The sequence below is a fragment of the Vicugna pacos genome, chromosome 7 (assembly GCF_048564905.1).
Source record: "Vicugna pacos chromosome 7, VicPac4, whole genome shotgun sequence".
Classification (NCBI taxonomy): domain Eukaryota; kingdom Metazoa; phylum Chordata; class Mammalia; order Artiodactyla; family Camelidae; genus Vicugna; species Vicugna pacos.
In genome coordinates, this window is record NC_132993.1 from 57,240,874 (window position 1) to 57,268,461 (window position 27,588).

At 33.7% G+C, this 27,588-nt stretch overlaps 1 protein-coding gene across 6 annotated transcripts in view; it reads right to left on the reverse strand.

Annotated features, from left to right (window-relative positions):
- Positions 1–27,588, reverse strand: part of NXPH1 (neurexophilin 1) — a 908,922-nt gene that overhangs the window by 306,467 nt on the left and 574,867 nt on the right. Inside the window, exon 6 of one of the 6 annotated variants that reach the window (XR_012074469.1) lies at positions 1,384–1,455. The exons of the other annotated variants lie outside the window; for them this stretch is intronic. The gene's annotated coding sequence lies outside the window, so the exon portion shown is untranslated. Of the gene's footprint in view, positions 1–1,383; positions 1,456–27,588 lie in introns of those variants that run through there. 6 annotated transcript variants of the gene reach the window in all.

Genomic DNA, 27,588 nt, shown 5'->3' on the forward strand with positions numbered 1-27,588 from the left:
TAAAGTTTTTAATTAAGCACTTTTAGCATAAATTAGTTTTTAAAAGTTAGCAATTGTTATGACCAGCACTGTTTGCAGAAAATAGTGAATGAGTAGGCCTTTAAAATCACCAATACTCCAATGAAAATAGGAATTTAGGTAACAGTGAAGAAGAGCTCCATGTCTGATGTCTTAATTTGTAACTCAAGTAAATAAAATCACTATCTCAAGTGCTTTCTCACCTTAAATAATTTCCTTATTAATAATAGACTAGATCCAATAGTTTATAGGTGTCAGCTTTTACAAAAGGGTAGTGACAGGGGAAATTATAAAAACAAGTAATGCAGCTCCTATTTCGATATCTCTACATCTCCTCATATATTGATAGGTTGACTGATATTTCTGACACACAATCACACTCCACCACCCTTTCTGCTTCCTTTAAAAAAAAAAAATCTAATTTCCTTTACCTCAAGTTACAATTCAGATTTCACTGACTGACTGTCCTATCGTTATGATTTATGTTCATTTTTAAAAGATATTTTTAAACATCTTCAATCTTTTTCATAACAGTGATATTTTATATTTTTTTAATAATCAACCTAGAAATTCTGTCACCTCCCTTCATGATAACTTCTGTGACTTCTTTCACATGAGAGTCCACTTGTGAGGTCACTTGTGATAAATATCTTATAAAAACGTCATTATGCACTGGAGTAAGCCTTGTATCTAAGGCAAAGCAAGTGTCTCTCTCTTTAGAGGAATTTTTGATTATTGTCTATTTTTTGTGCGTGTGTATTTTGTTATCTCTTTTACCTGCCTCTTTAACACATGTGACCCACCTGGCTTTTGGAGACATGGTCACAAATAATGCATAAAAGAACGGTTAAGTTTTTCTATGAAGGGGTAAGATGTGTCCTCTATTTTCACATTCCCAATAATTTCCAAATATTTCTGTTATCACATCATATAGGAAATGAAGCCTAACATTTCAAGCATATGTCATAGTATCTAGTGGAAAATCTTTGAAGAAGATGGTCAAAAAATCAACTTCAGAAAGATGCTCATTGGCTACTTTCAAAGGTCAAAAAAAAAAAAAAAGAAAAGATGAATTACATTATTTTTAAAACTTTAGCTCTTTGTATATAAAATGAACAAAATGACTGATTTTTCCCAGGACAGTTCTAATTTCAAATATTCTCACTCCTTTCTCATAAGTACACAGTTGTTAGGCTCTGTGCCTTAACCTTGCTTGGGTCTAAATGTCTTGTCAGTATAACTGGGGCTGAGGTCATATGTTATTTTTCTTAACAACACCTTAATATGTAGTTTTTGGTGCCTAGACCACTAAAAGATGTATAATTAAACTCTTTCTTAGTCCACTAATCACCATAAGCAGAATTTTTTGCCATCTTTGGCTCTCTTTCATGTAGACAGAAAAGGAAGCAGGCAGCTTCTTCTTAGTTTCCCCAAAACCTGATGGGAAAAAAAGACAGCAAAGAATTCATGGGATGAAACAGATATAGAAATGTGTATTAGAAAGTCAAAAAGCTATTTGTTGGAGGCACAGAGAGTATTGTCTTGGTTCTGAACAGCTTTGAATTCCTAAGAATGTACCTCGGCACATAAGGTCGAACCGGAGCAGCAACAGCCAGCTCTGCTTCTGAGGACCATCCTACCCCCCAACTCCATTCCATCTAGTTCATTTTCTCTTCTTGGTGAGGGGATGGGTGGAGGGAAGGAGGGGAGAAAAGGTTGCTCTACTTTGAGGCACCAGCCTCTTTACTCAGGTTCCAATTCTCAGCCACTGAGTAAGCTTTAAACAATTATCTGGAAATTGCAGAACTTCTGTTATACTTTTCCATTTCCTAGAATGCTGAGAACTCAGACTTTGTGACATCCAGCCTGTCGAGTGTAACAAAGGCAGGACATATTTGACATGTGAAGAAAAAGCTGCTATATCACAGGCCTACAACAAAGTGAATGAAACCGTAATACAATAACAAGTGTCATATAAGATTAAATGGGACATACATGACCTCAGCTCACTGCTACCTCTGGGCTTGTAAAAGCTGCATGAGAAACATGGAGAAGATTCCATGATTCAAACACAATTGTACGCCTCCAGGAAAACCTTAATTAAATTTCCAGCAACAGGATCCATATTTGCAGAAAATAATCACTCCACCCAGCATTATTTATTTTTATCAAGTGGAACCTGGTTACTGTGTTCTCCTATAGTAGCCTGCCCTAATCATTTATCTGACACACAGTCACTTTAACAGAGTCAGGCGAGGTGTGTTCCTTTCTCCTCAAAGGCAGTCAGCTCTCATCCATGTCAAAGTGTACACTGTCCTCATCAGTAATATGAAAGTCTGCTCAGGCACAGTGATTCGCCGCAGTCATACTCCATCATACTCTATTATGCCAGTACTTCACTTAATCACTGTCAGTCAGGTCTAGCCATTTTCGCTCTTGTCCTACTACCTTCACACTCACATATGTAGCAGCTGTAAGCACCCCATTAATGACAGTCACATTTTTTTCTTAGTTTGTACACATGGCTGAGTGATTTTTTATTCATGGAGAAGCTTCAAATTTCAGGTTTTTTAACTGATTTTTTAACATAAGATTTTTAACATAAGAATCTTCTATCACAAAAGGATCATCAAATTACTTCTTACTTATGCACCAATTAAAAATATGGTTCCTTCCAATAAATTTTCTAAGCAAATTTAAGTGGAAAGTGATATGTTCCCTTTCTCCTGATATAGCTATTGTTTTAAGACCATCTTCCTAATTATCAGAAAAGAGATCAAATCTAAACTACAGTATTATAAACTGTAGCCACATGGTTGGCAGTATATTAGATCTCCAGAACTTATTCATCCTGCTTAACTGAAACTTTGTGCCCTTTGACCAACATCTCCACCCCCAAGCCCCTGGAAACCACCATTGTAATCTCTGCCTTTATGAGTTTGACTTTTTTAGTTTCTACATTTGAGTAAAATCATGCAGTATTTGTCTTTCTTTATTGGGGATTATTTCACTCAGCATAATGAGGTCCAAGTTCATTGATGCTACTGCAAATAAGAGAGTAGATCTTAAGTGTTCTAATCATACATCAAACAAACAATGTAAGGTAATGGATGTGTTTGTTGGCCTGATTATAGTAATCATTTCAGAGTGTATACATATATTAAACATCACATAGTACACTTTAAATATATGCAATTTTAATTTTTTTAAAAAGACTCTCCCCAAAAGGGTGTGTTGTATTTTATACTTCAGAAATGAGTGTTAGCCTATGTCTACACAACCAAGTAAAAATTTTAAAAATGTATAGAGGCAGTATATATTTTTGCTAAACATATATTTACTATTTAATGTGTGCTTCTTAGAGTTCTAAGTAATTTACATGTTTAGTTCACCCTCTGAAGTAGGTGTTAATATTGTCCCAATTGTACAGATGAGGAAGTTAAGGTTCACAGCAGTTAAATGACTAGAGAAAGAATTATATTCAATGCACCTAAGTTTAAACCTCAGCAGTAACATTTACTTTCTGGGTGACTAGGGAAACAAAACTCTCTAAGCTTTAGCTTCCTTCTCTATAGTTAAGAAATAAAAATAAACACCTACAAATACCATTGTGAGAATAAAGTGATTTACCTGCAGTATATCTGATACAAAATAAGCACTCAATAAATAATACATAAAGTGGTCATCATAGTTACAGGAGGTTATAATAAGGGAGACATTTTGTGAGTGGCTCTACACTTACTTACTCCACACCAATTACCATCTTAAATTGACCGTCTCCTCCTAGAACCAGCACTGGGTAAATTTGACCTTAAAGTGTCAGATGTACCCATTTATTCCATATACCTCATGATCAGATGATGAGGTCAGTGCCTTGCTCACTCCCAGATACGGCTTCCAGTAAATGGTTTTCTATATTAAAAATAAAATAAACTTACGAACAACTCCATTCTTCCTTCACAGCTTATACTATCCATTTACACTACCTTCTCTTTTCAATACATTTCCATATTGATCTTCTGATTATTCATTTTATTTTCCATGGTATCTTGCTTACTATCTTCTTTGTCATCCTCTTCCATATTCCTAGTGTCCTTTAATTTTCCAAAACCTTTCTTGTCAACAAATTTGCTTATTCATCTTTAATGACAATCTCATCTACTCTACTTCACTCAAAAATTGTCACATTCTGATTCTAATCTTGAAATCAACAACTCTCATATCCTCACTAGGCATATTTTCCAATGCTTTACATGCAAATTAACTGAAACTCTTTAAGGCCTTGAATTTTTTTGTCCCCCAGTTACACTGAGTCATGTTGCCATTTCCTGGCTTTATTTCCTTCCTTATTCATCACACATTCCATGATCCATCATCGTTACTCTTTTGCAAACACCCTTAACACTCTGACACTTGTGTCGACCCTGCACAGCACCATCTCACAATCCCAAATTGAATGTTGTTGGAGAAATTTCCATGAGACACATTGTTTTAACTATAAATTCATTATCACCAACCACAAGTAAATCCTCAAAGCTGCCAGGCCATCTTGCTAGGCTTTTCCAGACATCTGGATCTTTCATAGTCCTTATCAACTATTTCATGTCTTCATTACTCTCCTCAAATTTTCACCCTCTCCGTTATTCCCTTAGTCTCAATACATTGTCCTCACTTCATAACTCATAGATAAAACAGCCATCCAACTGGCTCCTTCCTCAAATTCCTACCCCAGTCTCTAAGTGTGCCTGCATGTGCACTCAGCTCCTCCTTCTGTATTTTTAAGAGGAAAGAAGCTCCCCTCCACTTCTCGAGAACTACCTTTTTAGTGTGTGATCAGTATTTCTTCTCTTCCCATCTTCTCAGGAGTTTTGTCCCATTAATTATACTTTCTTCATCCAATCTTATCCTTTTTTCTTTATACGGGATACTTTGCATCCCTACTTAAATATGGTCTTATCTTTCCCATAGTCACTTCCAAAACAAAACAAAAACCCTCTTTAAACTGTATGTCATCTTTCCAGTCTTATTTCTACCAGATTTTCTAGGCAAATTCTTGGAATAATTGTTACTTAATAGGGTCTCTTTACATCCTTAACCATTTTTCAGGCTTTGATTCTAATTCCAAATCAGCCTCCAATCCCTAACCCACAAAGACAACTCTGCATTTTAAAATTATATATAAATATGCATATATTTCAACTCTGGTATAATATAACTTCCCAAGAGCATTTGGTGGACCTGCTCACTTGCACCTTATTAAAAACTTCTTCTTGTTGCTTCTATCATCTTTAGTCATTGTATTTTGATCTCTTCCTTCATTAAACAACTGAATGTTGGTGATTCTTTGTCCTGAGCCCTCCCATTTTCTCAACCTCTACTATTTCTTTATGGAATCACATCTATCCCTAACTAGTGACAAGAAACTAACCACCACAAATAGCAAGTCGTTGTAGGCTGTAGGCTCTATGGTTGAGGGGTAAGAATCAAAGCCCAAAAGCTAAAAGCTGCTCCTGCAGAGGGATTCAAACATTGCAGAGTAGTACATTTTCAGAATGATCCACTAATGTGAGATATTTGCATTTTTTAAATCTTTCCCTGAACATTAAGTGTGATTCCATATTTGAGTTTACTAACTGAAAGCTCTAAATCTACTTTTCAAATAAGATTCAAAAAAATCCCCAAACAGTTGATAATGCTTCAAAGCCATTTGACAAGAGGCTTCATTCTAGGAATAAAGATATCTTATTATACTCAGTAATAAAAGGACCTAGAGACTATCAAATATCTAAAGATTATCATAACCATTCAGCTTTCTGACTTGCAAATTTTGGAAAACTGCATGAAACCTTAAGAATAAATTTACAGTCTTTGTGTATGTGTGTATATATGCATATACAGTAGGAAGAAAATGGGTACAATACAAGCACCATTCAATTCTGCTCCTTTTAAAATGTTTTCCTGTTTCAGATTCTTAATTTAATACATATTTTTTAAACTAACGAATGGCTCAGATAATTACAGAAACCAATATGCTTTAGAAATAATTATGTAACATCCAATGACTCATTTTCCAAGAAAGGAAATATGCATTTTAAAAATAATACATAACTGGAGATTTTTTTCCCATGTTGAATCTCAGCCTAAAATCTTAGCTAGGTTGAACCTGTGCTAAAAAAGTGCAAAGGGTCAGTTTGAATTCAACATAAATGCCCTTTCTAGTGAGTTGGTTTAACCTTCCTTAATAATGAAGCTACTATAATTTCATTGTTTAAAGAAGCCACTTCTGCTGTGAATGATATCTTTTTGTACAGCCTAGATACAACCTGAAAGGAGTATGCATTCAGAAATCAGTTTTAATTCTCAATTCTAATCTTAACTCTCATTATCTTTTGCCAGGGTGAGAACTTTAGGGATGCTAAATACTTCATCAAAGGGTCACGAGGTCACACATTTAAATCATCCATCTTAATCTCTTCTCTAACATCTGTAACAACTCATCTCAACCTGGGCACTTCTTGTAAAGATCTAATTTGCAAGAGGCAAAAAATCAATTGCTTACAGTTATCAATTGTCCACTATATGCTAGTAAGTTTGCTATGAGATTTCACATGGGTTATAATAAATGATTTTATAAACAATCTTAATTTCACAAATGATAAATTTGAGGCCCAATGAAGATCACATTACTCCACCAAAGTTATACTGAAGTTAGTAAAATACTGTCATGATGACCTGATCCTAACCCATGCCATCCCCTTCCAACATCAACATTCTTCCCACAAGGCCACATTGTGGTTTTCAACAGTTTGAATTAAGTCTGTACTAGAATAGATTCAAGTATGCTTTATAAGACCACCACCTATTGACCTTATTCTTCACCGTGAAGCAACTTAAAATACTTCCTGCACAGCCAATAGTAACAAATAATCAACCATTTCTTGAAAAGTTCTTTTCTGTCTGACACATTGCTATGATCTTTACAATCTGGACTGACTAGGTTATCATCATTGACCCCATTATTTATTTAAGGTATTATAGTATTTATCTTTTCTTTTAGTCAGACTTTGAGATCAAGTTTATATTCTTCCTATGCTGTTTTTTATATTCACACTTTTCTTAACTGATTGCAGTCTAACATCTGCTTTCACAGTTTAACTCAAATCACTTTATTAAATGTATCACTGATATCTCAAATCAATAAATTCAATAATTTGGTTTTTATTCTGCACATTTGTTGATATTCTTAAATACCTGGTGTTCATACTGATTTGTTTATTTTAAAGTAGTTTATAATCATTCCTAAGACAATGAACAAATGGAGAGATAGCAAACATCAGATGGAGCATTCAGGGAGAAAGGAGAAAATAATGACCAATGGGTTGTGCATATGATCATTGTATCTGCAAAGTATCTTCAAGTCAAGGACTGCTTTAGAGTGGCAATGATTTGTCTGTTCTATTACTCTATAAATTCTTCAAAGATTGGAATCATGCCACAGTCCTTCACCTTGTACATGAAAGGTGCTTGCTAAATATTTGTTGAGCAATCTTCATTTTTTTCCTGCCTTTTCAACATCATTTTGGTTCAATTTTTACTGCATTAAAGTCAATTACATTAAACCAAAATTTACTCTGTACTCAAACTGCTCTTACTCTTTCAGATATCAGCACAAGTTAAAAAATAATGCTGATTTGCCAAGAGACATTTCGGGAGAAAAGTCACATTTTTCAGGCCCTCTCTTCATACCCTACTTTAATCATTATATTATACTTATTCCAAAGCAACTAAATTTCTGAAGATATGAGTCATTGCTTTAGTTTCTTCACTCCTAGAAGTTCCTTGAAGTTCATGAGTGGAATATTTGATTATTATGCAAATAGACATGGATATAAAGCCCTCCAATTTGTGCCCTAATCTGTTTCAATTTCTTAATGCAGTCACTGTCCAGTATATTGGATTATATAGAATTACTACTGCATCTAGTACTTACAGATTCATAGCCTTAGGACAGTTTTCTGTGTCATTTATTAAGGGTGAAAGTAATTAGGAGACAGAATTGATAAAATGGATATGGTTTCTCTGGTTAAATATTCCGAATTTTCCTAAGATGGCTGTGAAACAATCCAATGTGAAACAATCCAGGTGATATGTGTGGTACACAGCTGCCACAAATGATGAAAGTGGCTTTTGTGAGTCTGAATACTAATAGATCTATAGGATGTTCTCATCTCTGTTTCTTCCTTCTACAAACACATACATGCATTTTCCTGTGATACTATTTACTCTGGCACAGAAATATGGCTCTCATTTTATTTTCAGAATGCCATCTTTAAAAGGCAGTGCTTTCCACTTTGGGACACTTAAAAAAATAATTTGTCATTCTAAGAGAAGATGTAGACAGCTGTTAAACATTAGCAACCTTCCTTATTGTTAGAGAATTGAAATATTCAATCCAATGAAGCACTGTTGATATTCCTAAGTTACAGCATGGAATCTAGGAAATATAAATGATTTATGCCTTATCCTGTCTGACTTTACTACAACAGATGTCATGATGGCATATAGTATGGAATAAATTGCCTTAAAATTGAAACAACATACATTTCACGAATCATTCAGGAAATACAACATTTCTATCTAAAAATGGACTGAATGATGAATCAGTTGGAGGATTCTGTTGAAGTATAAAAATATTTTAGAAGTATTTTCAGAATGATACAGTAAGTATCTCCAAAATTTTGCTTCTCCATAAAAAACAACAAGAACACTGGCAAGCACTGTCTACATCAACTTTTCAAACACTGGAAATCAACCAAAGTCTTACAATAATAGTGTGTTTATTCAAGGAAAACAGCTGAACCTCAGAAATAACAAAGCTTGATGGTATTTTAACTTGTCCTATTTCCATTGTTTTCTCCCAGCTCCGTAATGGCCTTGAAGATAGTAGCACTGTAACCATTGTAATACTAGTAGACTAACAGCTAGTTTTTCTCTTAGCCTACAGGAAACAAAATGTGTTTGAAACTCTCCAAAAAGTGCCTACCCAGAGAAATTTTTCATTATTTGACATAGATGGCAGCTATCTGGAAAAATTCTGTTCTCAGAGTTTGTTTTTATTTGATTTGATCCAGAGCTCACTCTGTAAGAAAAGTATTATATTCAGGGTGATTGTTAGAAAAAATATTAACCTTTAAAAAGAAGGAAAATACCCCTATCTTTTTCTTGTCTGATGGCTGTGGCTAGAACTCACAATACTATGTAAAATAGAAGTGTCAAGAGTGGATATTCTTGCCCTGTTCCTGAATTTAGAGAAAAGGCTTTCAGCTTTTCACCTTTGAGTATGATATTAGTCATGTGTTTGTCATATATGGCTGTTATTATGTTGATTATGTTCCCTCTATACCAATTTTGATGACTTTTTATCGTGAATGGATGTTGAACTTTGTCAAATGCTTTTTCTGTGTCTATTGAGAAAATCATGTGATTTTTACCCTTCCTTTTGTTAATGTGGTATATCACACTGAATTATTTGTGAATACTGAAGCATCCTTCCATCCCTAGGATAAACCTCACTTCATTATAATGTATGATCCTCTTTATATATTGTTGAATTCAATTTGCTTATATTTTTTTGAGAATTTTTGCATCATATTCATCACAGATACTAACTTGTAATTTTTTTTTGGGCTATAGTTTCTTTGCCTGGTTTCTATATCAAGCAATGGTGGCCTCATAGAATTAATTTGACAGTGTTCCCTTCTCTACAATTTTTTAAAAAATAGCTCTTTATGTGTTTGGTAGACTTCCTCTATGAAGCCATCAGGTACTAGAGTTTTCTTTTATTACAAATTCATAGTGATTGGTCTGTTCAGATTGTTGGTTTTTCCTGAATCAGTCTTGAAAGACTGTATGTTTCTAGAAATTTATCCATTTTTCTAGGTTGTGCAATTGGTTGGCATTTAACTCTTCACAGTATTCTCTTATGACTTTTTTCTGTATCTCCATGATGCTGTTTGTAATTTTTCCTCTTTAATTTCTAATTTTGTTTATTTGGGTCCTCTTTTTTTCTTGCTGAGCCTGGCTAAACAATTATCAATCACACATCTTTATATTTTTAAAGACTTTTTTCAATATTCTGAGCTTCTTGTATTTTTATATGAATTATGAACTTTAACTTCAGTTGGTATTAAATAGATTAATAGGAATTGCATTAGCTCTGTAAATGGAATTCTCCTCTAACTTTATTTCCCAAGTGTTCATTGATAGTGTGTACAAATACGATTGATTTTTGTATATTAATTTTGTATCTTACAAGTTTCCTGAAATTGCTTTTTAGTTTTTGTGTGTGTGTGTGTGTACATGCACACACTTCGGTTATGTTTTAGTATATACAAGATCATGTCATTGGTGATAAAGATAGTTTTATATTTTTCTTTACAAAATTGGTGTCTTTTATCTCTTTTCCTTGTCTAATTGTACTGGCTAGAAATTCCAATACACTGTTTACAAGAGATGAGAATAGACATCATTACCTTATTTTTTATATAAGAAGGGAAGCTGAATATTTAAGTATGATGTTTAGCTATACATTTTTCCTAGATACTGTATCAAGTTCAGGATGTTCCCTTCAATTTTGAACTTGTTGAATGTCTTATTATGAAGAATGTTGGATTTTGTTGATTTTTTTGATCTGTTGATGTAATCATTTGTATTTTGTTCCTTATTTTATTATGTTGTTGTATTAAATTGATTGACTTTTTATGTGAAAATAAACCTGCATTCCTGAGATAAATCCCACTTGGTCATGGTGTATAACCCTTTTTCTATGTTGCTAAATTCAATTTTTAGTACTTTTTTTGAAAATTTATTGCATCTCTATTTATAATGTGCATTCATCTGTGGTTTTTGAGTGATACTTTTGATTTTGGTATCAGGGTAATACTGACCTCATGAAATGAGTAGGGAAATCTTTTCTATTTTTTTGGAAGAGTTAGTGGATTGGTGTTAATTCTTCCCTAAACATTTGGTGAAATTCACCAGTAAAGTAACATACCCCTGGGCTTATTTTTGTGAAAAAAAATTTTGATGAAATTTTCAGTCTCTTTGCTATATGTCTATTCTGATTTTCTATTTCTTGACTCCATTTTGATAGTTTGTTTTTTTCCTAGGAATTGTCCATTTCATCCAAGTTGTATAATTTGTTGGTATATAATTGGTCATAGTATTCTTTCCTAATCTTTCTAATTTCTGTAAAAGCAGTATTAATACTCTTTCATTCCTGATTTTAGTAATCTATTTTGGTGAGTCTACTTAATGGTTATAAATTTTGTACACCTTTTTAAAGAACCAACTTTTGTCTTGGCTCAATTTCTATATTATTCTATCTATATTTATTTATATTTGCTCTAATCACTATTTTCTTCTTGCTTTGGGTTAATTTGCCTTTTCCCCCTAGATTCTTAAGGTGAAATGTTAAGACAACTAATTTGAGATCATTGTTAGTAAAGGTTTTTATAGCTACAGTGTTCTCTCCCAACACTGCTACATCTTTATCACATAAATTTGGTATGTTGTGCTTTCATTTACATTTATCTCAATATATATTCTAAATTCCCTCATAATTTCTTCCTTGACTCATGGGCTAGGTATGAGTGTGTTAACTTCCAAATATTTCTCTAATTTCCCAAATTTTTTCTTGTTGATTTCTAATTTCATTTCATTATGGTCTAAGAACATGTATTTTTGTGAATTCAATCCCTTTTAAATGTTTTGAGATTTCATATGGTATATCCTGGAGAAAAGCTCCATTTTAACTTGAAAAGAATGGGTGGATCATTGTGTAGATGTCCACTAGGTCTACAACTGCTACTTCATAGTGTTGTTCAAGTCTTACATTTCCCTGCCATTTTGTCTAGTTTTATACTTATTGCTGAAAATGAGGTATTATAGTCTATAACTATTATTGTTGAATTGTGTTCATCTTCTTTCACCTCTGTTTTACTACATGCATTCTGAGGCGCTGTTGTAAGTTTTGTACGTATTTATAGTTATATAGGAGAAAAAATGACTTAGAGACAGCATACACTTATACAGTCTGGTATACTTCAGTTTGAAACTACCTTTACTAGTGTTCTTTATATTATTGTGTGTTTTTGAGTTATTGATAAGTGTCTTTACATTTCAGCCTGAAAGACTCCCCTAAATATTTCTTGTAGGGTAAATCTGCCAGCAAGTAACTCTCTCTTTTTGTTGACCTGAATGATTTAATTTCTCCCTTATTTTTTTAACTGCTTAATTGAGGTATAACTAACATATAATACACTGCACATATGTAAGGTGTACATTTTGGTAAATTTTGATATATGTGTACTACACACCCATGAAACTCTGCCTATAGTCAAAACAATAAACATGCATTTTATATCCCATTATTAAAATTGGTATCATATAAAATATATAAAGTAACAGGTATTAGTGAGAATACTCAGAAATTGGAACCCATACACAGCTGGTGTGATTGTAAAATGGTGCAGCCCCATTGCAAACAGTCTGGCGGTTCCACAAAATGTTAAATACACAGTTACCATATGACACAGAAATTCCATTCACAGGTATATACCCAACATAAATGAAAACATATGCCCACACAAAAATGTATACATAAATATGTTCATAGAAGTATCATTCATAATAGCCAAAAATGTGAAACAACCTGACTACTGAGTGATGAATGGATAAACAAAATGTGGTTTATCTATACTATGGAATATCAGTCAATATTAAAAGGAATGACTCATTGATATATAAATGGATACTACAACATGATGAACCTTAAAAGTATTGTGGTAATTGAAAGAGACAAGCACAAAATATCACATATTGTATGATTCCATTTACACAGATGTCCATAATAGGGAAATCCTTAGGGACTGATAGTACATGAGTGGCTCCCAGGAATTTGGAAGAGGGGAGAACTGAAAGTGATGCTAATGAATTTAGTGATGATGTTAATGTTCTAAAATTAGATAGTGGTAATGGTTGTATATCTCTGTAAATGTACTAAAAATCACAGAATTGTACACTCTAAAAAAGGTGAATTTTATGGTATGTGAATTATATGAATTATATCTCAGGAACATTGTCATAAAACAGCAATTTTTACTCAGCTTCTGAGGCCAAAGGACAAAAATCAGAAGTCATTCAAGATCTCAGAATTTAATTCAGAGCACACTAATTCCAATTATATGTCAAAAATAATGTCCTTAATTATGGAAATAGATCTCTATATTTAGATAGTTCCAATATACACTAGGGATAGAGAAGTGCTTTTAGAATAATTTCTATCAAGGCAACAGATGAAGCTTGCCTCTTTTTTAGAGAATGGAAGATCTCTACCTTAGGCTGGATCAGAAGTTTTAATCGAGTTCACTTAATTGATATGTACATAATCATCCAAACCAATAGGGGACAGAATTTCTGAAGTGAAATAAAAAGTTCCTGAACAATACCTTTACAAACAGACCATACCAAAAGGAGATGATCAAAGTATCTGTTCCATTTAATCAGAAATTTAGGCTGAAATGTCAAGGAAGCATCATATTTTCTTGAAGTGTGAAAACTTCAATTCTCACGCTATTTCTATAACCAAGGAGGCATTTTATTCCATAAATACAAATGCCAACCACTAGGAAAACTGAAAATATCTTTGAAATACATTGACACATATGGCATGGTATACAGAGCTAGGGGGAATTATCCAAATAGTTAAGGGATTGACCACATGACCAGTTGCCTGTCTCTGTAAGTTTGTTTCAAAATTAAAAGATTAATTATTCTCATGATTTAATTTGCTTACAGGTTCCTGGAATTTAAATGCAATGTAAGAATATTTTTTTTCTTCTAAAAAAACTAACTTTGGAGTAAGTCAAAGGACAAACTGCTACCAACTTGAGTTTGAGTTTTCAGTTAAAAGACTTTTTCAGAGGTTTTTCAAGAAAATGCGTTTTTAATGAATCAAGTTCAACTCAAACTTTCACACCTACACACACAAAATCAGAAGGCTCAATTTTTAATTAAATGGGTTCAGAATGTCTATACCTTTATTCTCATTGTCATATGTGGGCCAAGAAATATGAAAATGTAAAATCTTAGAAGTCAGAAAGTAATTTTCTAAAATTAGAAATACTATTTGATTTTCTATTTAATGGAACAAAATATGTTTATAAGCACAAAAGTATACAGTATATATAGACTAGAAGTTTCTCTTGGCACAATGTCACGTAACATACACATGCTAAACTCCAACTATATTGTAGGCACTGGGGATAGAATAACCAAATAACAAAAGAATCTTTGTCCTCCTAGAACTTATAGTCTAGATAGGAGAGGCAAACAATAAGCAAATAAATTTGAAAAATATACGGCACATCACATAGTGTTAATTTTATGGGGAAAATATAGCTAGAGACAGGGATATTAAGTGTTGGGGGAAAGAGACAGACTTTTAAATAGAGCTGTCATGGAAGGCTGCATGAGAGGGTAATATCTGAGAATCAATTAAATGAGTTTTTGGGGAGAAGAGCATTACAGATAGAGTATCAGCAAATGCAAAGGTCCTGGGATGGCAGTATATCTCGCACTTCAGAAGAGCCATAAGGATCAAAACCAAATAAATTATAATGTCACAAATATAATTTCAGAAAAATGTTGCTGAAATACATCTGCATATGTTTGAAGGATATACAAGATCTGTCCCTTTGCCCTAAAATATTAAAATAAAGGCATCTTAATCTACAGTTTGACAAATCATTTACTCAACAAATATTTATTATGCATCCATAATGAATATAAAGTATGTAGTTGTAGATACAAACTTAAAAGTAGGACTGGAGTTCTATTACCATTTATGCTACCAAGTAACTATGTTTTGAATCAGTCAAATAAACTCTGAGTGTCATGAGTCATAAAATAATGCTAGATGTACTCTAAAATTTCTTCTACCTCATACATTACATGAACTGGAAATTCTGAAAATCTATTAACCGTCTTGTCTGACCAGTTAGTGCAGCAGATACAGTGAGTAAGATATTGACATATAAAGTACATTTAGGGACCTGGCTTGGAGAAGAGAGTAAGGACGGGGGAAAGAAGGAAACTAACACTCTGCACATGGTTAAAAACTGATGTCCTGAAAGTGGTGCTGGCAGTAAGGGCTTTGAGGAGTCCAGAGCAAGGAAAGATCACTTGAGGCCAAAGGCACCCTAGTAAGTCTCTATGGAAAGGATCACATTTTATCTTGCACAATGGTGAACTTGGGACAAGTACAAACTTGAGGAAGTGATGCAAGGCAGAGGGAAAGATGAACAAGGCCATGACAGGACAGCAGAGGTCTCAGAGTTGGTGGAGAGGCCTATGGCTGTAATGAGGATAAAGCAGATGTTCAGTTTGCTGAAGGTCTGGAACATGAAAACAAATAATTTGGGCTAAGAGTCCACATGTAAGCGAAGGACAGCTTCTGGAGGTTTTTGAGATGGAAAATATCACGAAAATTTAATTTAAAAAGAACATCTTTGAAGTCAAGGGTCTAAAACAACAAGCCATCAAAACTAAGCAGGAGGTCAAATGGTCATAAATTTGATGTGCAGGACAGATTCTGGGACAAGTATCAAAAAGCATTTTCAGCTGACTATTCGAGGAAAGATAAGATACTCTGGGTATCACTCACTATTTTAGTCTACTGACAAAATAATAAGATAAGAATGTTTGGAATAAAACCTATTTTGGTTTTGAATCAACAACAGTTGGAAATATCTAGCAAGTATTTAGAAATACGGCTGGTCTTAAACAAAAATCATACTAGGATTTTAAAATAACAACAGATATCCTATGTTGACAACCAACTATCTGACATAGCTATACAAGGCACTTACCTATTCCTACACAAAGTCTATTAATTTTCTTTTTTAAAAAGGACTTTGAGGTTTACATAATGATACACCCTACTTATGGTTGCCCTTTGAATAAATAGTGAAAGTAGAATTTGTTCTGACTCAAAGGTCAGCCTCTTCAATGAGACTAAGACTGATAAATATAAAATCTAAATAAATATGTTTACAGAAATCCAAGTGTGCTAAATGTGATGAATCAAGAATTAAATGGTAGGTTTAGAAAATTAGCGGTATTAAATCAAGGAAGTGGGCTTGATCTACAATTTCAAAGGGAAGAACACTGGGCAGCAATTAAGGGGAAGGAAGTTGTTTGGTACATTTAGGATCAGCTGGATGAAGGCTTGCAGATGGTAGAAGGAGTACTGATTGTGAACAGAAGAAAATGCAGAGCCTAACTCTGCTCAAACAATAAAGTTATCTGGTCAAACCTGGGAAAATCCTGCTCCAGACCTTGATCTGACCTGAAAGATGGTAAATTTCATTGGCTTAGAGATACTTCAAGGCCTGGGTAATGACCAGGAGGACATAATTTTAATAACTCATTTTATATTGTTTCAAGCTTAATTTTGATAAATCACTTTTTAAATAATATATCTTTTAATTATAAAAATTTTATGAGTAAAGATAAGTCTATTTCTAAATTTCTTACTCTGCTTCACTAATCTTTAATTTTCATTTTTGCACCACTATCATAAAGCTTGAACTATTTTTCTAAAAGAATAACTTTTGTTTTAACTATTAGATAAATAATACATGTTTATTGTAAAAATAAATCATGGAGTCAAGAAAGCAGTTGGAAACAAAGTAAAAATCATCCAAAATCACACCAGAGGTGTGACTCTTAATATTTCAAAGCCTATGTTTTAAGATTTTTTTTCTATGTACATATATAAACAACTCATGATGAATACAGGAAAAGTAAGTCCCACAAAGATGTAAAATTTTTCCAAAGGGCAGACATCAGCCAATTTTTTGTGTATTTTATTTAAGTTCATTCTGCTAGTTTGGTGCTGTAATCAATTTGCTGATTGGACTAAATGCTTCAATTATGTGCTAAAAAATATTTCCATACCTTAGAACTTATTATATATTATAGAGCCTTTTTTGGCTATAGCTCTCTTGACTTAAATAGGGTGGTCAAACATTAAGTAGAAAAAAAATGTATGTATTATTATGTGACATAAGTAATTACACTGAACCATGAAAATGAAAGCTTCAATTATAGGGGTAATTTACCACTTAATAACAATGGATGCATTAGTTGTAGAACATAGGGGCCTATCATGACAAATGAAAAACTTATTTATAGAAAACATACCTATTGGGTCTCATATTCTTCATCTTAGTGAAATAATCCATATTGAAAATGCCCTGGTAAACCAATTTAGAGACATTATGGCTTAACTCTTGGTAAAAATTAGCTCACTGATTTAGTTAATTAACATTATGATATTAAAATTTAGAATATCACAGTGTGAAGTAAATATTTAGTAAAAGTGGAATGAATGGGAAGGGGTTTTATTAATTCATTCACTGGCCAACATTTATGGAGTTCTTACCATATAGTGTATGCTGTAGTATTAGTGGGATACAGAGTAAAACAACATAACCTTTCAGTTTCACAACTTCACTATACAGAAGGGGTAAAAAGCAAATAAATACTTATAAAACAATGTGGAAGTTCTATTAATAAAAGCATGGGTGGATGTTTACATTTGCCTGGGTTGTTCATGGAATGATGCACCAAGTGGTGACAGCTGAATTGATTTGTGAAGGATGAGTAAAAAGTTATTATTAATGTTATTATTGAAATTTTAATTTTATAAGAAAAAAATTTCAGAGGAGTAAGTGCCACAGATCTTATAACTAATAAACAGGAGAGTTAGAAATAAAAACTTTTTCTATGTTGCAAACATTAGTTATCCCATTATACCCATTAACAGATGCGGAAAAGGAACTGTGGGAATTTGATTGAGATCACATTTTATAGCTGAGTCAGGGCAATGAAGAGCCTTAATGTAGATCTAAAGTTCCCCAATATTACTACTTTTTCTCTAGACACACACAAAAAACCAGAGGAAATACTCAGACACATGAATTTGTATAACTAAATTAATTGTACCAACATTTCAATGTCTGGCTGATATCAAAAGTGGGAGAATAAGCCTTTCTCCATGTGTGTATTTTTGCCCAAATTGTGTCCCAAACTCTGACTAACTTTTGAGCATGTCCACCAAATATAACCAATGTGTTGTCAATAACAGATCTGGCCTATACATCACAGGCCCAGAACTGCCCTGGTTATTGTACTGCAGTGGTCATCTATATGGTCTTAGGCAGGGCAGTCACTTATTACTGAAAATTCAGCCAAAATATATTTAGCATTTACTATGGTACGGAGACCATACAATTTTGGAATATCACAAAACACATAATATAGCTTTTATACTCTTAACATTCTGCCTCCAGTTACTCTGGCACTTTGTCTAAAAATGAAACAAAAACAAAACTAGGCAATTTGTGAGGCTGTTTCCAGTCCTACTATTTTATAATTTATGTATATCAATCTTGCTTCTTAAATTTTGCCTATAATAGAAATGCATCTATGATCAGTAATAAATAAAGGCTGACTAAAAATAATTCTTGGCATACTGTCTTTGAGTCTAGTATTTTATCTGTAAAAGTTATTTTGATAATTTGAAATATCTGTTTTTTTAAAATTCCGTGTGTGTTTACTTAATGGACTCTATATACCTGAAACTGTATGACTGTAACTTTTCATAACACTCAAATGTTGTATTTTTCTTAGACAAGAGTTTCATCTTGTCTGATAGTCTTTTTTGAAATCTGTAAGTATAAAATTAAAACATCAAAGACCTATGAAAATGGTTCTCGGAATTAGAGAAATTTATGTTACATATTTGATAGGATACTAATGAGAACTTTTCTTACTATGTTTGAAATAAATGTATCTTTTCTGTTACTCAACTTTTTTAGTTAAAATGGTATCAAAAATAATCCTGAATGAGGTCCAGAAGAAATGATTTTAAAGTTTATGCCAATCAAAAAAAAAAAAGATAAAGAGGGAATATTTTACAATATAATTACAAGAAAATTAGAAATTTTTGGAACATTAAAAATCAACTAATTTTTATATCTTCATGACCATCTAAAATTTCTTTTCTGATTTCCAAAAACCAGTTCACTAATCTGAGAACTTGATTAACTCTTTCTAGAACTATATAATAAACCATTTAGATGTGAATTGACTACCTATTTCTGAAAACATTGTTTAAATACTGCAGTTCATTTTGGGTCAATTAGAAGTTACTAAACAGTCACATCTCAGGCCACTTACCTTTACAGAACCTATAAAACAGTCACTAAATTTTTTTTAGTTTTTGTTTTGTTTTGTGTCTGTGTATTTCTGTGTAGATATGCTGAATTAAGGGTAAGTCAATAAAAACTAAATTTTTTTTTAACACAGGGCCTTATATATGTGTCTGTGTATACCTCACATATATAGTAAAATAAATAAATTAATCTCTTAAAGATATATGTATGTCACAGGCTTTAATGCTTTTATGGGTGTTCGAGCTTTCTAAAATGAACAAGAATGACTTTTACAAATAATAAGTGATATAAAGCAAAATTAATGTATGCATGTTAGCAGGTTTTAGTTAAGCTCAAATTCATGGTCCTGTCCATAGTCTTTTTCCCTTATGAGAATAATAGCTCTCTGTCTGTCGGTTCAGAATTCCAGATGGTGACTGCAGTAAAGCAGTGCTTTCTCTATTCTACAAAGGCATAGAAGTATAATAATAGTCACCACAGACTGGACAGTAATTCTTTGGACCTATTTGTTATTCCCCAGAAAAAAACCGAGGTTGAAAAAGGTTATATAACTTGTTCATTATCAAAAATCAATAAATATGGGAGTCAGATTTGGATTTCCATCTGTCCAGTAAGGAAGCCCCTACTCTTTCTTTTAGAAGGCTTCTTCCAAAGTAGGAAAGTGTCTTTTCATGTGGTGATGCAGCAGAGGAGAAAGACAAACCCTCTTGCAGGTATAAAAAGCTAGCCTTTGATACTGACTGGCTCATCTCTGCCTAGAAAGATTTTAATACCACAAATTCCTACAAGTTTACTGACTGCAGGCAACCTACTTAACTGAGGCTACCTCTGGAAAGATCCTTTCTACCTCTGTAACTTAAGGAACCATAAGGATGTTCCTAAGATGTGTTGTGCTTATATATGGGGAAATGGGAACGGCATGAATAAGATGGGAGTGCAGTGGAACTGCCTTGATTTCACAGTTTGCTTTTACATTTGTCAGGAAAAACAAACAAAAGAAGAATTTTTTTTCTTCAATACATTTATCAAACAACTAAATTAGGGCATATTGAATAATAAGACAGGCGGCATAGAGAGATAGTCAGTAGACCAACCCTTTCAACCAAGTGATAAATGTTGATAAAAGCAGAGGCTGGGTGTCCATCTGTCAGAAGTACTTTAGAAAAGACTTGTATTGGCTGACCTTCTGGGCCCTTCTACCTCTGAGGTTAAGTCATTCTAATTTAAAAATTTTATTTTCATGAATTTTTTATTTAGGACAAGAAGGAATGTATTTGAGTGCAAATACATTCCAATACATGATACCCATCAATTCCCTACCAAAATGTTCATTTTACATGGTTAGCATTCTTGTTGTCAAAACATAGGTCTGAATTGGGAGGAAGAAAACACATTTTATTTTTAATATGAAACTAAATGTTAAATTTCCTTTGGTTGTTATGAAATACTTTTTATTGCAATAAAGTGACACTGAAAGATCTATCTAAAAATAAAATATGTGACTATAAAATGCATTCATCAGTTATTTTGTCCCTCTTTCATCTTATAATTGCCTGATTTTCCATAAATATGCTAAAAAAGGAACAGAATGGATTAGAATGGATTAGTTGAGCTCAATTTACTTCTCTGGACAAAATCTGAGCAATTAAAGAGATCAATCCTATTTATAATATTTTCTGAGTCCAACATTTCCCAGGTTAGAATGTCTTTCTCTTTTAATCCGTATTACAAAAGTTCCATATATCACTTTATGAATTACGACAGTTTTTAAAATTCCACTAAGTGTACATATATCTCTCATTGTTCTATCACTAAACAAAGTAAGATACATTTAAAAAGCAGCTTTAAAGATAATGAAATTAACCATAAGTCCTCATACTAACTGTAATACTCTGAAACATCTTAGTTGGCATTGTGCTATGATAGAGATAAAGTAAATCAAAGCAGATCTACTCTGAACTATTTCAACCTCAGCACATCAAGTAAAATGGCTACTTGCTCCATAATGTTGTTTATTCTGAAATGTGAAGGATATTTTATATTAAACATCTGCCTGCACATTTCTTCCAAAACTACATTTATCTGAGAAAAAAATTACAAACTTCATTGACAGCATTTTATGACCTTTAAATATATAATATAATAACACTTCCTTTAGACTGACAATAAACCAAACATTCAGCTTTGACATAATTTTCAGAGGGCTTATGTCCTCAGGACCCACAGTGTACTTTATATCAGAGCAAAGAAGTAGAGTGACTGCAACCAATAGGCTCAAAAAGAGGCTCGAGGAGTTTACTTTTTCCCTTTATATATTTAAAAAATTTTAAAAACCATTAATATTTCCCTTGAATTAGAGGTAATTTCAACCTCTTTGCCTGATGCCTTCCATAACCTGGCTCCAATATATGCCTCAAACAAATCACAAATAGCATTTCAAAATCCTTATCTTTTTGAAAATGAGCCGTTCATTTTTCCTCAAGTGTACCTGTCTAGCTTTTGCACTTGTTTCTCACACTGCTTCACTTTCAGCTCCTATGTGTATGCCTTCTTCTACCAAATAAGAACATTCGAAAGGTGGTTATAGGCCATAGCCTTCCTTTTTTAATATAAATCTTATCCATTAAATACTTACAGACTACTGTAGTTTACAATGATGTTTCCATTCTATGTATTCCTATGATCCTACAATGTCTCAGATCTTCACCTCTTTTAGAATTCCAAACTATGAACTTGTTTAAATAGTTTTTAGAATAGCATATATTATATACACACATATATATAAATTTTACATAATAGTAAGTATCATTTACTGTTATACTACCTTATGTCTATATCTGGTATCCTTAAATATACTCTTATTGGTTGTGAGCAGGAATATCTAGTATTTTCTTATATACTTCTTACAGTTTCTAGCCTTCTTTATTGGTTAAATTGACAGCAGAATCTAAGATTTTTAATTCACATCTGGAGAATCAAAGTAAATTTTAGCCCTAAAAAGAAAAGTAATTGGGATCCTCAAACCAGATTTCACTTATCTCTAACTTGTTACCAAGAAAGGAGAGACCCAATATGTAAGAGTGATATCTATGTCTAAAAATCTATGTTGAAAAGATACATTGTCAAACAGAGGGATAATCACAGTTACAGAGGTTCCTTCCAAGAAGCAAGGGGTCAGAGCTCCACATCAGGCTCCCAAGCCTAGAGGCGCTACAGTGAGTCCCAGAACCCCAGAACACCTGACTTTTAGGCCAGTGGGGCGTGTGTATAGGAAAGCATGAGGACTGTAGGAAACAGACTTGCTCTTAAAGGGCACATGCACAATCCCCCATGCTCTGAGATCCAGGGCAGAGACAATAACTTGAGAGAAGTTTGGGCCAGGCCCACTTACTGATCTTGGAGAGCCTCCCAAAGAGGCAGGAGAGAGACCACTGGGACTCCTCAGAGGGACACAGACCATGGCAGCAGTCATTTTGGGGAGCCTGTTTTATAATGAGGTCACTTGTGCTAGCAAGTGCTATTTTGGAGTCCTCCCTCTAGCTTATTAGTACTGGGACTCAGCCTAACCAACCAATTATTTGGTCCCAGTCACAGAATCTCCAAAACAAGCAGCCGATTGTGTAGGGAACCAACCCCAACCATCAATGGGCTCACACAGGCACCCCAGGATGCTACCCAAGAATGCAGTTTTGCCCACCAGTGGCTACTGGCCTCTACACAAAGCAGATCTTGGTAGCCAACCAGACCAGGGACCAGCCCTGCTTACCAACACACCCATGGTAGTTATTTCCATCACAGAAGGCCCACTCAGCCCACAGAGATGGCACTCCTAGAGTACGTAGCTGTGGTGACCAGCTGCTGGACCTGATAGGACATCTACATAAGGCCACTTCTTCAAGATTAGGAAATAAAACTGACCTATATACAAATAAACACAGACAATTAGGTAAAATGAGGGGACAGGAATATTTCTGAAATGAAGGAAGAAAAAACCCCAGAAAAAGAACTAAATGAAAAAGGTACACAACCTACCCAATAAAGAGTTCAAGATAATGACCATAAAGCTGCTCAGTGAACTTCAGAGAAGGATGAAAACAGTGATAAGTTTAACAGTTAGAAAATATAAAGAGGAGCCCAACAGAGCTAAAGAACACAATAAATGAAATTAAAAAAAATGCCAGAAGGAATCAACAGTTGATTAGGTAATGTGGAGGAATGGATATGTAAACCATAAGACACAGAAGTGGAAATCACCCAAGCTGAACAGAAAAAGAAAAAACAATTTGAAAAAGGAGGATGGTTTAAGAGATCTCAGAGACAACATAAAGGGTACTAACATTTGAATTATGGGGGTCCCAGAAACAGAAGAGTGAGAGAGAGAGAGGTACAGAGCTTACTTTAAGAGATAATAGCTGAAAACTTCCCTAAACTGTAGAAAGAAATAGACATCCATGTTTAGGAAGCACAGAGTCCAAACAGGGTCAACCAAGATGTCCAGACCAAGATACATTATAATTAAAACAGCAAAAATTAAAGAGAGAGAATCTTAAAAACAGCAAGAGAAAAGCAATTAGTTACATACAAGGGAACTTCCATAAGACTCTCAGGTAACTTTTCAGCAGAAACTTTGGGGGTCAGAAGGGAGTGGCATAATATATTTCAAGTGATGAAAGAAAAAGAACATTCCATCCAAAAGCAGAAGAATACACATTCAAGTGCACAGGGAACATTCACCAGGATAGATCACATACTAGGTCACATAACAAGTCTCAGTACTAAGTTAAGAAGACAGAAATCATATCAAGCACCTTTTCTGACCACAATGCTAAGAGGCTAGAAATCAACAGCAAGAAAAAAAATTTGCAAAAAATACAAACATATGGAAGTTAAACAATACACAACTGAACAACCAGTGGATCACTGAAGAAACCAAAGAGGAAATAAATAAATTCCTGGAGAATGAAAATGGGAATACAACAATCCAAAATCTATGGGATGCAGCAAAAGTAGTTCTAAGAGGGAAATTTATAGTGATACAAGCCTACCTCAAGAAATAAAGTAAAAGATAATCTACTGTTAGCTTCTGTGCTTTCTTTGGTTATTGCTTTCTTGGATTATGCTTATACTCTGTGTTTTGCTATCAGAAAATGTCTGTGGTCTCTGACTCCCATGATTTCCAGTGATTACAGAAAACGGTTGAAAGAAGTGAACATTGTATGGGTTGATTTGTGTAGCTCTGGAAATAATATATATAAGGCAGAAGACGGACACTGTATTATGTAATAGGAGCAAAGCCTTATTACTATTATCAACCAATTTAAGGTAAATTTAACTAAGGTGACCTAAAGCAGTAACACTCAAGCTTTAACCGGAATAGGAATAGTCTAGGATGCCATGGTTTTTAGATTCAGCTGATCTGGAGAGGCACCTTGGATAAATATGATGAAGGTGTTCCCTGAACTATTCTTTGAAAAACATTCTTAACTCTGGCTAGACATTAAATTAACATGGGACACTTTTAAATATACTATGTTGTGGATCCCACACAGAAGTAAGTAAAACAGAATCACTGGAAATAGGGACTTGGTATTTTTTAAAAGCTCTCTAGGAGGTTTTGATGCCCAATAGAGACGATGCCTAGGATCTGGAACATGCAGACTTCTAAGATCTCACAGTATCAGTGGATTCAATTTTACTCAGAAAATGCTGATTAGAAAAGAAATACACCATTCCAATAAATATGTAACAATAAGTATAAAAAACAACAAAGCAACTCTCATTGCTAAATTACATTGGAATCAGAACAGTCAGAAACAAGAGTGATATTAGTTCCATAGAATGCAAAGCAAAAGGAAGGTTCATATTTGTCTTAAGTCTCAGTCTCTCCTTTATCTAGAGTTGCCTCTGCCAAGCCCTACACATCCCAAGGTCACCTGTTCAACCAGTCATTACTACTGAAGTATGTTGCAGTCAAGCCAAATAGACTAAACAACAGCCTCAGTTGATCACGTAAAAAAGTTACTGAATTTTAGTTACTTGGCAATTCAATAAAATGATAAAATTTAATATTTGGTTGTACTTAAATAGAAAAGGACAGAACTGTAAGCAATGACACATCCTCTTCAAATTCCACGTTATTTTATAGAATCCTACTATTAATTCTTTCTCACATATTAAACTCTCCAAAAGAATAGAAGTGTGTGTGTATGTGGGATACGTGTTTCACAAATACTTACTGGGAATTTGAGATTAATATCACAGATATTATACCTTTCTATGAGGATATAGGATTACTAACAAAGATAATATGTGGAACAGAACATATGGATGTGATCCAATATAATAACCATTATCCAGTAACATTTTGACCATAGCAATATACAGGAGGTAGTTCCTAAGATAAAATTCCCTCTACTTCCTCCACTGTTCTCTTACACATGTATGAACAGATAAAGTCCTGAGTAATACTAAGAAGTATGTATGTTTTTCTTTGCACTTCTTACACATTGTTTTCTAAATACATTCTCTTCTCCTTGAGGAGGAGAAATTATCATTATAAGGAAAATAACAAAAATAGCAGAAAGCTTGAATCAGTAGAAGTTTAGTAGGGAGCTGAGCTGCACCTCAGATCACATTCATCCATGAGTGAATTCACTCATTCAGAAATCATTGATTGGCCCATGGTATGCCAGGAAATGTGTCGGATTCTGGAAAAAAAACCATGGTCTTAACCATTAAAGTGTTTGTATCTTGTGAGTAAGCTAGGCTTGTAATCCTACTGATAAATTGCAAAAGGTAATAAAATCTATAAAGAAAAGTAAAAAGGTGCTCTGAAAGAAATAAAGTGAAATATAAACCAGAATGGCAGCCCCAGAATTTAAATGTTGGTAGAAAAAAATGAATTAACAAGAATAAAGAAAGAAGAAAAAGGAAAAAAATAACAAAGAGAGGTGGGAGAAAAACCAGGAGAGGGAGATGTGGAAAAGAGAACAAAAAAGGTATTCAGATCAAAAGAGTAGGCAACTGTGTTGACAATGTTGGAGAGTCAAGTAAGTTCAAAGTAAAGAAATGTCATAGAGTTTTATGACCTGAAATTTATTGATGGCCATTGATAAGGTCAGTTTCAGTGAAATCATTGATATTGAGGCAATTTACAACAAAATAAGGAGTAAAATATGGAAAGTAGATACGGATGTGTCTTAAAAAGATGAAAAGTATTGATGGATATGTTGAGAAGTTCTACTGTAAAGGAAAGCTTAAATTTGGGGTAAATCCTATAAAAATGTAAAATCACATTTCTTTTGGTTTTATTTAAATGGCAGATATCAGAACAGGCTTTTATGCCCCTGGGAATAATTTATTAAAAAGGGAAATATAAAAGATGCAGAGGAGAAAGACAAGAGGGAACACTAAATAATGTGAAGACAGGTATAACCCAGGCCCTCTGCCTGGATCAGGTCAACACATTCATTATACAAGAAACAGAAAAGATGAATGTCATTTTGAAAAAAAGCAGTGGAATGTGGCCTTGCTTGATTGTTGCAACTTTTGTTGTAACTTTTAAAATCAAGAATGAGGAACAATAAATTACCTGAGAGTCAGGGAGGAAGAAAGAGGAGTGAGAGATTTGAGAAAAGAAGATAAGGAAGAAGGAGTCATATTGAAATGGGAAAGGAAACTCACTAGGAAAATCTGACTAACGTGTAAGGTGAGAACATCAGCTGAAGGAAGGATGAGACAGGGAAACAAAGTTAGATGTTGTAACAGAGTAAAGGTGGTAAGAAATGGTCACTGCTGAGCATGGAAAATCAGACAAACTCTTACACACTGACTTTTCCATTTTAACATGCGATAGGCCAATGATCTACAAGAGTAGTTCTCAGCTGAGATGATTTCCTTCCTCTTCCCACAGTAAACATCTGCCAATGTCTAGGGACATTTTTGTTGTCTCAACTGGGAGAGATTTATTAGCATCTAGTGGATAGAGGTCAGGGATGGTGCTAAATGCTCTACAATGCACATGATGCTCTCTGACCCCAACCAAGAATTATCTGTCAATAGTACCAAGTTAAGAAACCCTAGTCTAAGAAAAGATGACTTCAAAATTTTCTGCTACTGGATGCTAAGATTTTAGTTAAAGAAATTTACCACCTCTAGTCGAGATTTTAGTTTGTTTACAAACCTGTAAATCAAGATGGTTTTCTTAATCCCAAGCTAGACATTTTCTATAGCAATTTAGGTGCAGTTTATTTTATTCTCTGCTCAAAAA